General features: G+C 37.9%; 1 protein-coding gene across 17 annotated transcripts in view; it reads right to left on the bottom strand.

Moving 5' to 3' along the window:
* The window catches only part of NRXN1 (neurexin 1), a 1,136,941-nt gene that overhangs the window by 452,030 nt on the left and 668,402 nt on the right, over window positions 1–16,509 (bottom strand). The window lies entirely within an intron of this gene.

Genomic DNA, 16,509 nt, shown 5'->3' with positions numbered 1-16,509 from the left:
ATCCATAAAGTGGGAAAAATGTCCAACCAGTAGGGAATGTGTAAAGACTGAATAATATGCCATGTGCAAAGTACATAGCATAGTGCCCGATATATAATGTGCACTCAATAAATGGTAGCAATTTATAACTATAAGTGATTGCTAGTATTAATAATAAAAGCTACCCATTATTGAGCAACATTTTTACCACCACAAAGCTTGATGGGTATCTCAATTCTAAGAAAGGCTATTTTCTACCTCCTCTCTTCTCTGAATCTCTACTTATGCCATATTATCATCATCAATAAATATGTCTTGTAAGACTAATAAACATAAGGTATTACTTTAGGTCCTCTAAAGAATACAGCCAGAATCAATCATTCTCTCATGCAGGTCACTACTGGATCTTGTACATCCTCCACCATGGCAGTAGTATTCTGTGTTCTGATGATTTATTTGTATCTTATTTAACCCAATGGATAGAGAGCTCTTCATGGATAGGTCTTACTCTGTATACCCAGCATGTAGGACAATGTCTGAACATAACAGATACCCATCCAACATTGAATGAATGGAATATTCCTAACCTCAAGAAGTTCAAGTTGAGGAGAGACAACATGAACAATAAAACAATCTACAGAACAAGACAATGTTTCATATATTTACAAGGATAGAAATTTATCGTTTTTGCATCAGTGGACTACTATTGCTAATTTATGAGTGAAGTGGTATTCTATCATCATGACAGCATTCTGGGTGGTTACATCCTGTGTTGTGAATGGAGGAGTGGGTTCCAAGAGAAGGGGGACAAGGGAACTCTTGAAGAACAAATTACTGAAGAGTATCTGAAGAAGGTAGTGATAATTCACTGAGCTCAGGGCATGTTAGTTTTGTTAGTTTAGTGACAAGCAGAAATTGGAATTTGGTGAGAGGTCTAAAGGGGTCTTGAGCTTTTAATCAGGAGGAAAATCTGCCTTTTGGCTGTGTAAAAGAGTTAGAGTAATATAGAAGGGTGTCCAAGAGAGTAATGCCCATCAAGAGAAACCAGCTCCAGATACTAGTTTTAAATATAAGATGAAGGAGCCGAGCTTCATCTAATGGTAGAACCAGACTCCTTGGCTTTCATCAATCAATAGCAAATACGCTCCAGTGTAGGTCAACTGATCAGAGGGACTTTCGCCAAGAGGAGGTTCAGAGATTCTAAGGTCTGGAGCCATAGCTATGTAGGAATGACTTAAGATGAGTCTTTAAGCTAGTGCAAGATCCTATGTATCCCAGAGAGGAGGCTAGGCAGAAAAGTTTAGTCTCTTGACTAAGTTTGGATCTGAAGTAATTTCTGAAGAGTAGATTCTTCAGGGTCCATAATAGCCCCATATTTCCATACAGTAAAGTTTAGAGTTTGGGAGGGCAACAGAGTTGATTCTCCATGCCTGCATGGAGATTTATCTTATCTCCCATAAAGTGGGATTTATCTTAAGCAAAGTCTGAGAAGATTGGTTTGGCTTTCAGTATAGGCTGAGCAGAGTGGCTTTATCTCTGACCAGAACTAAGAAGGAAGTTATAAGAAAGCCCTACATTTCAGTGAAGGTCAGAAACTTATCACTAGTACACAAAGCCTGATACATAGTAGACACTCAATATCTTCTTGTCAAATTAAGTTTTGTAACTATATTACTTCCTCATTGTATTGATTTGTCCTTAAAAACATAATAAAATAAATAAATTGTAAAAAAAAGAACTTATCACAGTTTTAATTTTGAAATGAGATTAATTTTCTTATGACATTGGGTCACTGAATGAGAAAGAGCAAATAAGTATCAACAGTCTTTGAAAATCTATCAATAATTTTATAGATTCCATTTTGTTGTGGATTACCTTGGGACATGAGAGGGGAAATCTACACCAGTAGATATGAGAAAAAATAAGAAGGTCAAAACTAGACTGCCCTGCTTCAAAAGGGAAAACAGGGAAACAAGGAGGAAACTTTTCTCCTGGGCAACATCACTTATTTTTCCTTGACGTTTATTAAGTGCATGCAACATGCCAGATCTCAAACAGTCTATGGCTAGGAAGCTTCTCCTCCTGGACTGGCATCGTTTCTCCCTAGACAGTGATTTGTCACATAAGTCCAACATGGAAGGAAAAGCTCAGCTATATAGGCTCCCCATGGGCAGACCAGTTCTGATCCAACTCTGGATGGGAAGGGGCTAGGGCAGTGGGGGGGCTGACTTACTGTGGAAGTCAGTTAGCTGTCTCCGGATCTTTAGTCTAATGAAAAGTCATGGCTTTTATTATTAATGCCCCAAAGGTCGGTCTGTCTATCTATCTAATCTATCTATCTATCTATCTATCTATCTATCTATCCATCTAAGATTTATTTATAGAGGGAGAGAAGGAGAAGGAGAGGGAGCATGAACAAGGGGAGGGGCAGAGGGAGAAGCACGCTCCCCGCGGAGCAGGCAGGCCGAGCGGGGCTTTATCCCAGAACCCTGGGATCATGACCTGAGCCAAAGGCAGATGCTTAACTGACTGAGCCACCCAGGTGCCCCAGGCCTGGCTAATTTAGAGAAAATCTTCCTTAGAAAAATTTCGTCAGTTGCCTCAGGTTCATTATACCTATTCTCCTACTCAAGATCTTTCTAGTACTTATCCCCACAGTATTTAGCTTACTCATTTGCATTCACTTGCTTTTTCTTAGAATTGCTCCGATTGTCATGCATATTCTTGGTCATAAGCCACCTGAAGGTAGATCCTATTCATTTTCCTTCTTATGGATCCTTCCAGGGCCAATCAGGTTGTGGAATAAATGAGTATTATTACATTAATTAAGCAAGAAGGCCACTACACTGAGGGGACTGTAATACCATGGCGGCTTACTTCAGCAAACAAAACTGACACCTGTAAATGCCAATCAAATAATTTCCTTCCTTTGTTTCTATACCTTCTCTTAAGTGTCTCCCTTGGCTCCTGCTGGTGAAGCACTCCTAACCACTTCTAGTTTGGTGCTGCTAGATTCCAACAGATTTTTGCTCAAATACACACTTAACATTTTAATATGCCTCAGTTTATCTTTTAACAGTACGAATCTGGATTTACCTTAAAAGGAAGCAGATTTTGCTACCCCAAAATATGTCTCTTTGGCATAAGGATTATTTTGAGCTAAAGGCAATCAAAACACAGCAGATTCATGAAAAACTCTTTACCTACCCCTCAACTGCCTAAATTTTTACTGAAAAGGAGGGTGTATCACGAAGACAGCTATGAATAGAGATACATTTTACCTAAGAAACTGTTGGGGAGGATGAATTTCTTTCAAGGTCCTTCTAGCCATTCTTAGAATCAAAATAACATGAGAAAAATTAACAGGATAAAATCAAATTTAATAGCGTAAAAATGGGGAATCCACACAGACATGGAAATTCCAAAGACAGTAAGGCATTCCAATAATAAGCATCAATAAGATGCTTATATGAGCTAAGGAGAAGGGTAGGGGGATCTGAGGATATAAAGGGAAGAAGACCATTAGCAGGAAGTAAAAGGAGATATTTGGAAAGCAAAGGTGTCCTATTATGTAGATAAGTTTCCTAGGTAAAGTGGAATCTCTAATAATAGCTCTCTTCCTGGTACAAACAGGCAGTTGAGGGGGAGATAAAGGGATTTTTCTGAATCTCCTGGGTTTTGATTGCTTTTAACTCAAGATAATGTTCTTGCCAAAGTGGTTCTTCTTGGAGTAGCTTGCCCTTAACCCCTACAAAACTCATTTGTGTAACAGGGCAACTTTGCTTTCCAAACATCTCCCCTTGTTTTCCTGTGAAAGGTCTTACTCCCCTTTCCTTAGCCCAGGATGTTATATAAGTTTTAATTACTTTCTGGATCTCATATTTTTATGGGGCTCCTTTATGTCTGAAATTAATATTTTTTATCCTGTTAATCCATCTTATGTCAATTTGATGTTAGACCAGCCAAAAAATCTAGATGGGTAGAAGGAAATTTTTTTCCACCCTTTCAGCATAAAACTTTGAAGCTTAAATTCAGTCTTCTCAGTATACTATTGCAAGGATTTCAGCAGCGAAAATATAACCAGAACAGAAGGTCATCTAGTCTGATCATTCAGTGTTAAACTATACTAGGAAAATTCAGGGAGGTATTTGGAACCCATCACCTGCCTGTTTCCCATTCAGATTCACCACCAGCAGCTAGCACAAGGTGAATGGTAATAATAATAAAAACAGCAGAAGGAACAAAAAAAGAGAAAAATCTAACAGTGAAAGGAAAAAGGATGCATTTGTCCCTCAAATAGTCTGACATTTCATAGGCCCCAAACAAATGAGATTTTAAGCATCACTTTCAATTGTATATTGGCCACACCTACAATCATGTTCTTATCCTCTCCCAGAGGGAATAATCCTGACAAAAGTAAACTGGGTTAAGAGTGGGAAGAAAATAGGTTCTGGTACTTCCTGAAATAACCCATCTTATACATTGCACAAATCTCTTACAGCGCTTCTTTCCTTAACCATAAAATTGAAAATCTTGGGCAGGAAGATATTTTATGAGTTCTTTAAGCTCTGATAGTTCATGTTGCTGGAATTCTACCTGATCAAATCTTTTCCTCATAGTTTCTCACCACAAGCCAAAGTACTACAAAAAGACCAGTTGGGGAATGGCAGCTGGTCATCCATCCCTCTGAGAACTTTCTTGAAAAGCCAATTCCACTTAAGCCCACTTCTGCCTGTTTTATTTGCCTAGACAACTGACTTTTTTTTTTATTTAAAGATTTTATTTATTTATTTGAGAGAGAGAGAATGAGAGACAGAGAGCACGAGAGGGAAGAGGGTCAGAGGGAGAAGCAGACCCCCTGCTGAGCAGGGAGCCCGATGCGGACTCAATCCCAGGACTCCAGGATCACGACCTGAGCCGAAGGCAGTCGCTTAACCAACTGAGCCACCCAGGTGCCCTTTTTTTTTTTTTTTTTTTAAGATTTTATTTATTTATGAGAGAGGGAGAGAGAGATCACAAGCAGAGGAGAAGGGTACAGGGAGAAGCAGACTCTCCGCTGAGCAGAGTGCCCAACATGGGGCTCGATCCCAGGACCCTGGGATCATGACCTGAGCCGAAGGCAGACGCTTAACGACTGAGCCACCCAGGCACCCCTAGACAACTGACTTTTGTCAGACTTGACTTTCTCAGAATATAGACTTCCCTTAGTGAGATACAGCTTAAAAAACAGGTTGATGTTTTGCTTCCCACTGAAATACAGTAAAATTATGATGACTTAAAAAACTGTGTCATCTCTAAAATGCATTGTTCAGAGCCCCTTTAAAGTTGATGGTTGTTTCCTTTTCTACTAAATTCTTTAGGTCTACGGACCGCCCATTTTTCACAGAAAAGCCCCAACTCTGCCTCAAACCTGGAAACTGCACTTAATAGCTAACATTCTCTTTAATTCTATGACCTTCATACTATCTTCCTTTTTTGTCCACTACCTGTCAAAAGTAATCTTCACTCTTAGAGCCACACGTGACCCCGCCCTATGTCATTTTCTCCACTCACACTCATGGGCCTGTTTCTTTTGACCCCCGCCCCCCCAGGTCTGTTCCACCTGTTCCTTAGAATTATTCACTCACTCAGCTCTTGGCTATTTCTAACATCTGTCCCTTAATCTTGGAACAGCATTCCAATCAATGTTTTTGAGCCACCTCCTCTACTTCAAAAACAAATAAAATTCCATAAAGTACATCTGTTTAGAGAAACCATCTAGTTTCAACGATCAGTCTCCTTTCCTTTGCAAGAACTCTCCTAACACTTTAAAATATAAATACTGAACTATACATATATTTCATACACATAACAGGAAACACTTCAGTTTAATCCAAGCACCTCCATGGAATACTAAGGATGAGAATCTTCAATTCTTCCCCAATTTTCCCATTTAAAAAACGGACTTGTTTTTATGCAGAACTTTAAGAAATGGCTCTCCACTGCAGTCTGTGCATCAATGCAGGAGTAAAGCAATGTTTGCATTGCTCTGGGCAGTTTGGAAACTGCACACTGTTCTTGTACACACAGTTAACAATTGAATTCCCAACTCAGTGTAAAATCTTCTCAAGTCAGAACCTAATAAATCAAATATTTTGTAAACCACAGCAGAGTTAACTTACCCAAATGACTTCCTTAATTCAGTACTGGCAGCAAGCATTTTAAAGCGGCAAATCTCAGAAGTCTTAATGACTTCTACATGAAGCCAAGGAAATTCATACATTCATGCTACCCAGGAATGTTGGTAGCATGTGGCTTATACCTCAAACCAGCATTGTCAGTGAGTAAACCAGCTGTGGCAAGATGCCATTTTCATATTTCTTTTTCTGAGCTGTATGTTACCACCACTTTGACTTCTACCACAGCTTATTCCCTTTCTAGGACACTTCCTAAGCTCCTTCTTACACTGCATAAGAGTTGCTTCCTGCCACCTCCCCATTCATGTGTTCCCCCCCAAGCCTCTCACTTAGAATACCAATAACCAGTATTATACAGTTCCCATACTGGTCAATAATTTATTTTTATTTTTATTTTTATTTTTAAAAGATTTTATTTATTTATTTGAGAGAGAGAGAATGAGAGAGAGTGAGTACATGAGAGGGGGGAGGGTCAGAGGGAGAAGCAGACTCCCTGCTGAGCAGGGAGCCCGATGCGGGACTCGATCCTGGGACTCCAGGATCATGACCTGAGCCAAAGGCAGTCGCTTAACCAACTGAGCCACCCAGGCGCCCCTGGTCAATAATTTTATCAATAGCTTTGATAAAAATACCAGGAGGCATACCTCTTAAATTTATAAAATGACTCCAAAATTGAAAATTAATCATAAGAGAATTAAATTTCAGAGAATTCCGAAGAAAAAAGTTAAATTATTATTATTAAAATTATGTAAAAAAAACACTTTCTCAAAATATGCATTAAAAAAGGTGGTATAACATATATCAAAATACAAGTAGTGGTTATAGTTCATCACTAAAATTAATAACTATATATACATATGTACATACCTCTGTATAGATATATAAATGTATATATCTATAATTATACTAATGTCTATATGTAGATAGATAAATCTCTACATAAAATCTTTCCATTTTTTTAAGATTTTTATTTATTTATTTGACAGAGAGAGCGAGAGAGCACAAGCAGGGGAAGTGGCAGAGTGTGAGAGAGAAGAAGGCTCCCCAGTGAGCAGGGAGCCTGATGCAGGACTGGATCCCAGGACCCCAGGATCCAAAGGCAGCTGCTTAACCAACTGAACCACCCAGATGCCCCAATCTTTCAATATTTTTATCTGGGAGGAAGAATTTTTTCTGCCCTTCAGAGTCCTTCTAGAGGGACTAACAATCAAATTGACAAGAGATAGATTAACAGGAGAAAATTAAATTTAGTTTCATACATATGGAAAAATCCATAAAGACATGTAGATTCCAAAGATGAGCTAAGAAGAGGGAGGGTAGGGGTCTGAGGAGACAAAGAGGAGAAGACCCTTAGCAGGAAGGCATCTTATCTATTTGGAAAACAAAGGTTGCTCTGTTATGCAGATGAGTTTCTTAGTAAAGAGGAATCTCAGTTAATAGCTCTTTTTCAGACAGAGGCAGGCAGCTGAGGGGGAGGAAAAGAACTTTCCCGGAATCTGCTGGGTTCATATTGCTTTTTACTCGAAATAATGCTCATGACAAAGTGGCCCATCTTGAGGCAGCCTGTCCTTGGCCCCTACACTTCCTGATTTCTATTTGATGATGACTACTTTGATAAAAATATTATTTTAAAAAATCCCTCATAATCCAAATTTTTAAAAAAATTAAAGATAACAACTAACCAGAACTGGTCATTATAAGCAAAATATCATTTGACAGACATAAATGTAAAAATTTTGCACTTAAAATTTAAAACATAATTTGTAATTTGTAAATGCACAATATTAGAGATTTGGTTTAATGGTAATATAGCTGAAAAAGACCTTAGAAATGCTAATTAATGATAATCTTAATGAAAGCCAGTCATGAGACTTGGCTGCCAAGAAAACTGATGGTTCATAGTAGGTTATATACGTGCATGCTTATATTTATATATAAATTTATATATATAAATTTATATATAAAAATATATTAATTTATATATATAAATTTATATATAAAAATATATTTTTTCAAATGAGTCATGGAAGAGCTATTCTCTCTTTTCAACAAACCCAGGATGAAAGGGCACAAGCCAAAGTAGAAATACAGATGAATGAGATTAAGATAATCAAGTCTATCAAATGGTTAAAAAGCCACCAAACTGAGGCATTCAAGCAGAAGGTAGGGACAGAGGGAACTACCCTTGATGGCTATTAGAGGTAGTTCTTATCATCCTCTTACAACTTCAAGTATTTATGATTTCAAGTCAAAATGAAAATGTGACCACTGCTGTTACCTGCTGAGTCGGGCATATATTCCCCATCGCTGGGGTGGCATTGGTGCAGTGGGAAGAATACTGGGGGAAACTTTGAGCAAGGTGTGTAAGCTGCTAACCTCGAATTTCTTCTTCTGCTTCCATTTAGTAGTATGCGTCCCAGGGGCCTGTGCAGGAACTGGATGCTTTACACACACAATTACACTGAAATGGGGGGGGGGGGGGAGGGTAGTATTCACCACCCTAAAATATGTCTTTTTGACAGAAAGATTAATTAAGGCTGATTATTTTTAAGAAAAAGCAGAAAGGGCACTTGGGTGGCTCAGTCGGTTAAGCGTCTGCCTTTGGCTCAGGTCATGATCCCAGGGTCCTGGGATGGAGCCCCGCATGGGGTTCCCTGCTCAGTGGGGAGTCTGCTTCTCCCTCTGCCTCTCCCCCGGCTTGTGTGTGTGCACGCTCTCTCTCTCTCTCTCTCTCTCTCTCTCTCGTTCACTCTCTCTCAAGTAACTAAATAAAATTAAAAAAAAAAAAAAAGAAAAGAAACAGACATAGGAAAAGCTCTGAAAACAGAGTTATATTAATAAGGGGAATCTCCATTTGTAAGGGTGTCTCCCTCCCTGTACTGGGCAGAGAAGGAAAATTCTAAATCTCTAGAAACTCTAAGCAATAGAGAAGGTACTGACTTAAATTTGCCTAACAATCTTACCCCTGTTGACTGTGCTTTTCCTGGCAACCTCCCATAACTCACGTTCCCCAACCCCCAACACGTTCTTTTGGCTTTAGCTGGAGATGTTACTCAAGGTAGTGTCTCAGGCCATTTCAGAGGGTTACTGAGTTTTCCTGGGTATTCCCCATGTGTACAGCAGATATACATGTTATTCAATAGCTATTTGTTTTTCTCCTGTTAATCTGTCTTTTTATTACAGGTGTGTCTCAGCCAAGAATCTAGAAGGGTGGAGGGGAAAATCATTAAATTATCAAAATTCCTTCACTGCCACTACAACATGTATTCCTCACACTTCATGAGAGGTATCATTATCAAAACAAGGCCCCAATGATCTAATAGAAAACGCCTGAAGTCCTTTCTAGACTTAATATTCCTTGACTCTTTGCAAAGGGAACACTAAAGGTGCCTTATGTTGCCAATCCAACCAGATAGGGTCTGATTCATCCAGTGATTCTTCACATTTTCCATGTAATATTCCCTTTATCCATGAGTACGCAGCTTTCCTAGTATTGTTAATGAAACAAGAGACTTTATGTGAAGAATAAAAATAAGGTGCAGGAATGGGGAAAGATTCCTTTATTTGAAGCCAAGGCAATCTGCTTGACATTCCTCACATATTTTAAAATATATCCCGTTTATAACAATTATAATGGATTTCAACATGGGGAGGTAACATTATAAGAGATAATAAAACAATTTTATCTGAAAAAGAAAATCCATTTCTTATTAATTGCTATCAATGGAATTTCTTCTCTCACAGGGACACTATTCCTAGTGCCCTCAGGTCAACCATTTAGGAGGGTGAACAGACCTAAGAGGCAGTCGGTTTCATTATGTCACCTTAACAACATAGGGACAGGTTGTCCTTTAAAGATACATAATTTTTTTAACCTCTGCATTTTTTATTTACTCACATCTAAATAGAGAACTTCTGCTAAGGTAAGAGAAATGAATGCCAAGTTCAGCTCAATGCAGTTAGTTGTGCTAAAGGCTAAAATTACAGGAACAGCATGGAGAAATAATTGACAGCTGAAGTGCATGGTCCTATGAAGTCTCTCTTCAGGGAATCTGTGATTGCTCTTAATGGCATTTTCAAAAAAACAGGTCCTGTTAATTTTTCAAGATATTTTTAAACACTCGATTACTTTTAAAACAATCAGCACCATTATGAACTCCTGGGAGGCTCTGAATTAAGAAATGAATACCTTTATTTCATAACATTTTACAAAACACTTGCTGTGGACAATAAATATCAAATCCACTAGGGGCTTTGGTAATGCAACACAAATCTTGAAAGGGGGAACCTAAAGATGATTAGATAATTAATCACAATTAAAATTTTCAATTGATCTTAAAGGAGCTTAACATAAGAACATTGTAGTTTTGTCTCCTACTTGCAGTCTTTCGCTGCTTTCACCGCCTACAGATGAAAGGTCCATGCTGAGTAAACCATTCTGGAGCAGAACCAACCATGACAGGTGGGAAGACTAGTTTTTTTTTTTTCTCTTTTGGACATGATTTTCTATTAGACCATTCATTATATGGTGAAGTAAAATAGATGGATTATGAATAAAAGATATACCAGAATTGTCATCTCAGCTGCACGAGACTGATATTAACCTACTCGTCCATTAAACATAACACATTTATATTTGTGATTACTTGTAACCACCATCAAACATGGCCCTATCTTTAATCTCTTTGATGGCCTTCTAGAGGTCATCATTCTGTGGAGGACCTGCCTCAGCTCTGTCAACCTTTAGAACCTGGTGTGTGTATGGGTATTGGGCTCTATCACAGTCACTCAGAGCGCAGCTAAATGCCACACTTTATCTTCCTGCCCTATGACAGGGTTTGGTTTTCCTGCAGCTTGAATGTGAAAACATCTCCCAGAAATGCTCCCCATCAGAGAGTTGGCAGCAACTCTGAAATCTGGCTTCTGACAGAAGGGCATTCTCTGAGGAGTGCTGTTGTTTCAGAATTATAATTTTATGCTCCTTCAATTCCATTCAATTATGTTGAAATTCAGGGTATTTGTTGAAACCAATCCTGACAGTCTGTGAATAGCAGGACATTCCTTTCATAATTTTTCAAAGATACCTTTCAACCATTTATCTGACACCCTTTTATTGAATGTCTCCCATTCACTAAAGGTTATGTACTAGACTCCATGGTTACAATAGAAAAAAACAAAATAAAACAAAACAGAAAGAAACAACAACAAAAACCTCGTTGCTGCTCTTAAGAACTTTATAGATAATCCGGTTACTTATGTGGCCATCACATTAAACCAAGAAAACTCCATCATTGTGGCTTCACAACTATGTGTACAGCAGCACGAAATGCGACCAACTTAATGAGGGGGGCAGGCTTCAAGTCCGTTACTCCGTGTCATAAAGCAAAAGATAAAGATTATGGAAGTTTTAAATAAACTGACCAGATATCCTGGTGATACACAGACTTAGGCATTCACATGAATATACATATGTCTAGTATCATTGCTCTTCATTAACTGTATCCCTAAAATATAGATTAAAATATTGAATACCCTTTGGTCCAATTATAATTCTTACATGGTTACAGTTAGAGAGTAAGTTGGGAAATAAGTTCTGAGACAAGGTCTACCAGAGTATCAACTATTTATCATCATAAATAATAAAGTTAGATTTCCTAGTATTGATAATATCTGGACACATCACTGAACTATTAAGTAAACCTCTTGATTGTACCCAAAGGTCTGTTTGTTAATACTGACCCTTTCTCTTCCCCTTCTTCTCCTAAGGGTTTCCAATTGTTATTCAAATTTTAGATTCAATGTCACCTTCTCAGAGATTAACTTTCCTAACTAGGTCAGGTTATCTTACAATTCTCTTCACTTTCTTTGAAACGTCTTCCACAATTTCAAATGTGTTAACCTTTAATTTGTTATCAATGTCCATCTCCCTCTTAATTTCAACAAGCCGGTGACTTGTCTGCCTTCTTTGCCAATGTACTCCTGTGCTAAGGAGAGTAAACTGAAACTTAGTAGATGTTCCATGCGTGTTGCTGAAAAAAAATGTTGAAATAACCCAAACCCCAGGGCAGGACTTCATATTCAAATGGAACACTTTAAATACAGCTTTGCTGATTACGGTTGGTGATACTATGATATCTGATTTCCTTTCTTGAAAAGGTTAAATTAACAAATTAAAATTCCAGATCATTTTGAGAATCATTTATACCTTGTTAGTCAATTAAATGTCTACCTCTTATAACTTGTTGCCACCTATAATCTTTTTTCAGTTGTTTTTATTTTATTATAAAGATTTTATTTATTTATTTGAGAGAAAGAGACCAGCGAGAGAGGGAACACAAGCAGGGGGAGGGGGAGAGGGAGAAGCAGTCTCCTGGTGGAGCAGGGAGCCCCCATGCGGGGCTAGATCCCAGGATCCTGGGATCATGACCTGAGCCGAAGGCAGACGCTTAACGACTGAGCCACCCAGGTGCCCCTCAGTTGTTGTTTTTAAATGGTAGTGTTGCACTGTATAAAAAAATCAAGTTATATTTTAAGTATGAATTCCTTCCTTAAAAATGGTGAAACCAAGGCAGAACAAAGAAGCATTGGTTTTCCTGTATTTATTACAGAAATCCCTTGTAGGTTAATAAATCATGGGTTTGGCTCTTTAAAAAGGATTTTTACCACCTAGTGGACAAGAGGTCTATAGGAAATATGACAAATCCTCATAAGGATAATAAGTCCTCCTACTCTTTCCTCCTACTCTTTAATTTCATTAATAAAAAAGTCAGGTTCCCTTGTACATTTTTCAAGCTTCTTCAGTCTATTCAATAACTTACACATTGAGAGAAGACCTCTGTGAATTTAGGAACATTTTTTTCTTACTCTTGAGAGTGACTGTTTTACACAGGCTGGTTCAGCTCATGCACTGATTTAATAAAAAAATAGTATGCTGTGCTTACTGTATTAGTACTACAAAGGTTGGGGACAAGAGTCCTTGATAAGCCGTATTAGTATTTAACTACCCAGAGGACCATGAGTTTTAAGAATAAACCGATGAAGCACAGAGCTGATCCTGTTTATTCTAACACATTCTGCTCTGGAATGGTATTCCCAGATTTTGGAAATGTGTCACCTTTAAATTCCAGAACAACTTTGGTGAATTTTGGCCCACCTAATAGAGCTGAGGGAGCTAGAGCAGCAAAATTAAAAGACCCTGGGCGTAGGGCAGGGCAGGGCAATACTGAGGAAACTGACTCAGATGCATTAGGAAGGTTTACAAGTTTGCAGAAAGAAAAGAGTAGGAAGCGTTAACAGAAAAATAAAAGTAATTTATAAGACAGATACGATGCTGGAACGCAGAAGGACCCTGAGTTGAGTAAGCATTAATATGGAGTGGGAATACAGAGTTAAACATAAAGCTTACAGAACCAAATCTTATTGGGATAAGAGTATCTTAACTTAGTGAGTTTAGTTATGGCTAAATCTAATTGTATTGCTTTAAAAATAATCCATTTACTTGAGAAGAGAATCCCCTGTATCTTAAATTTATATTTAAAATATAACAACAGCAACTTCCTTTAGATATACTTATTAGCAATTCTATCATTTATTTTAGAAATCCAATACATTGGCATTAAAGATTTAGGAATATAGGGACAACACTGATCTTTGTTAGAATGGAACTTTTTGGAAAGCACTCTTTCCAAAAACTCTAGTTTATTTAAGTTCCATCATACTAATAAGACAGGCTGGCTTTTACCAAATGGATCAATGAGTCTTAATCCCAGATCTGAGACTCTCTGCTGGTTACTAAGCTTCTAATTTACACAGAAGAATGAGAATTAAAATGGTCAGGCAGCAACAAATGGCTTAAGGAGGAATGAGAAACAATTGAAAGTAATTTCCTCAATTACGCCTTTTCTTTTCTCTGCTCAACATGTGGTTTCTGTACAATTCAGGGAGGGATATACAAGGGAACTACCTCATTTAATAATATATTTTTCTGATAATTAAAAAAAATCTTATGAGCGATTGACTTCTTTTCACTTGTAAACATCTCTGAAGATTAATTTTTGTGTTACTTAATGAGGCAGATTATGAAACGTGCTTATCAATTCATCAAACAGTTGCCATCTATGATAATGGTTGAGGTGTCTCTTTGAGTTATTATCTGTTCATCACTGACAGAGGCAATCATGCATTTCTAAAATAATCTGATCACATATATTGTTTATAACTAGTGATAAATTAATAAATCAAACCTATTTAATAATACCAGAACCAGCAAAAAAATAGCCTAGAGAAGGAATTAACGTTCAAATGCCCTCTTAGGTAAGCTTTTTTATGTGATTGCTTAATTTTCTTTCTAATCACCATAGCCACCCCCATGGTCATCACCTGCTCAAGAGGGGTGGCTGAGTTTAGATTTAGAAATGTACCATAGGATGCATTTCACTGTACTAGTGTTTTGCCAGCACTGCCTCTAAAAAATTGCCAGATGATAGGATCATGGGAGAGGACTGGAAATGTCAATTCATCTAAGTCATGAGAAGGTCAGTTAGATCGCAGTAGGCAAAAAAAGAGACAAAGTTAAAAAAAAAAAATCTAAATATTAGATACTACAAATCAGTACTAATTTTGTTTTTGTTTTGTTTTTGTTTTTTTTAAATTTTATTTTATTTATTTGACAGAGAGAGACACAGCGAGAGAGGGAACACAAGCAGGGGGAGCGGGAGAGGGAGAAGCAGGCTCCCCGCGGAGCAGGGAGCCCGATGCGGGACTCGATCCCAGGACCCTGGGATCATGACCCGAGCCGAAGGCAGACGCTTAACGACTGAGCCACCCAGGCGCCCCTGATTTTTTTTAAGTGCTAATTTTGAAATATGTTTTCAGATCAGAATAATGTGATCATTTGAAAAATAAGAGAACTAAGATAAAGTCATGGAGGATAAAGAGAACATTAATGGGGGCGTCATATTCTTTATATCAGTCCTAGTTGGTGCTTGATAAATGGATGCTCTGTAAATGAATGAGTATGTAAATAAAACAAACAAATAATAGAGATTTCATAAAGGTAGCCCCTAGGCCTAGATCAGGCCTACAAACTTAATGGTTTGGCCAAGGCGATGTATTAAAAACAAAATGGGGTACCTGGGTGGCTCAGTGGGTTCAGGGTCTGCCTTCAGCTTAGGTCATGATCCCGGGGCCTGGGATCTAGTCCCACATCGGGCTCCCCCTGCTCTGTGGGGAGCCTGCTTCTCCCTCTGCCTGCCACTCCCCCTGCTTGTGTGTGCTCTGTCAAATAAATGAATAAAATGTTAAAAAAAATTAAAAAAATAAATAAAATGACCAATGTTTACAAATCAGCATGTTATGTAAAATCTCTATTTCTTCAAAAGCTGAAAGACATGGCAGCATTCCTAGGAAAAAAAAAATAAGGAGAGAACTGTGACTGGCAAATCACAGACCACAAATCAACCCAGGATATTTCGTATCTACTGGATTCATCTCAAGGAAGAAGCCACTTTGTTGTCAGGATGTCACGGTTTTCTAGGTTTTGCCATTTATGGGCTGTTTCTATAACAAGATAGAGTATCTGGATATTGGATACTTTCCTCCTTTAAAACACTTTTACACCCTCAGTTTCTAAGACTTTACACATTTTTCCCACCTTACTGCCATTCATTCTCAGAACTGAGTACCTTCTTTAGACAAAATCACGTTTCTAATGATACCTAGCCTGTTAGTCATTTATCTGCTGTTGGAATTTGAACTTTGTGGCACTTCGAGTAGAAGTTACATGAAATATTCCGGGAAGATAGATTAGATGATAGTGTGCGGTTTTCAAAACAGGAAGAACAAGAATTTGCCTGTTAACTTAATGGACTAAAGATATCTTGGCTTCAACAAATGTGTAGCAGGGATTTATGAAAAATGAGAAAGATGGGCAAAATTAAGCTGTTCCAAAATAGATCTTTCCTCCTCTTGGATTTTGTGAAAATTTGGGGTAAAAAGCACATTGCTCCTCATTTTTTCATAGCAACTTCATTTTTCTTAGTAGTTTATTCTCTGTTGTTTGTTACATGAAGGGTTCCTTTAGTAGGAATAGAACAATTTGAAAAATAGACTTAATCTACTATTTCTTCATGACTGTCTCTCTGTGGGAATCTGACAAAATTACTGCTCACTTGTTGCTGACACATACAATTCCCAGGGAAAGAAGAAAATAAGGGAGAGAATTATGTTAGACAAATCAAAGGAAGCAAAGAAACGTAAGATATTTTTAAATCAAAAGGTGTCATCTCAAGAGAGAAGCCATTTTGTTGTCTGTGTTGCCATTTCCTGGGATTTGTAACTTGAGGACTATTTCTCT

Source organism: Mirounga angustirostris, unplaced genomic scaffold, assembly GCF_029215605.1.
Source record: "Mirounga angustirostris isolate CCGP_5_RB_7025 unplaced genomic scaffold, mMirAng1.0.hap1 SCAF_10, whole genome shotgun sequence".
Taxonomy (NCBI): domain Eukaryota; kingdom Metazoa; phylum Chordata; class Mammalia; order Carnivora; family Phocidae; genus Mirounga; species Mirounga angustirostris.
This window is presented reverse-complemented; position numbering and strand designations above follow the sequence as displayed.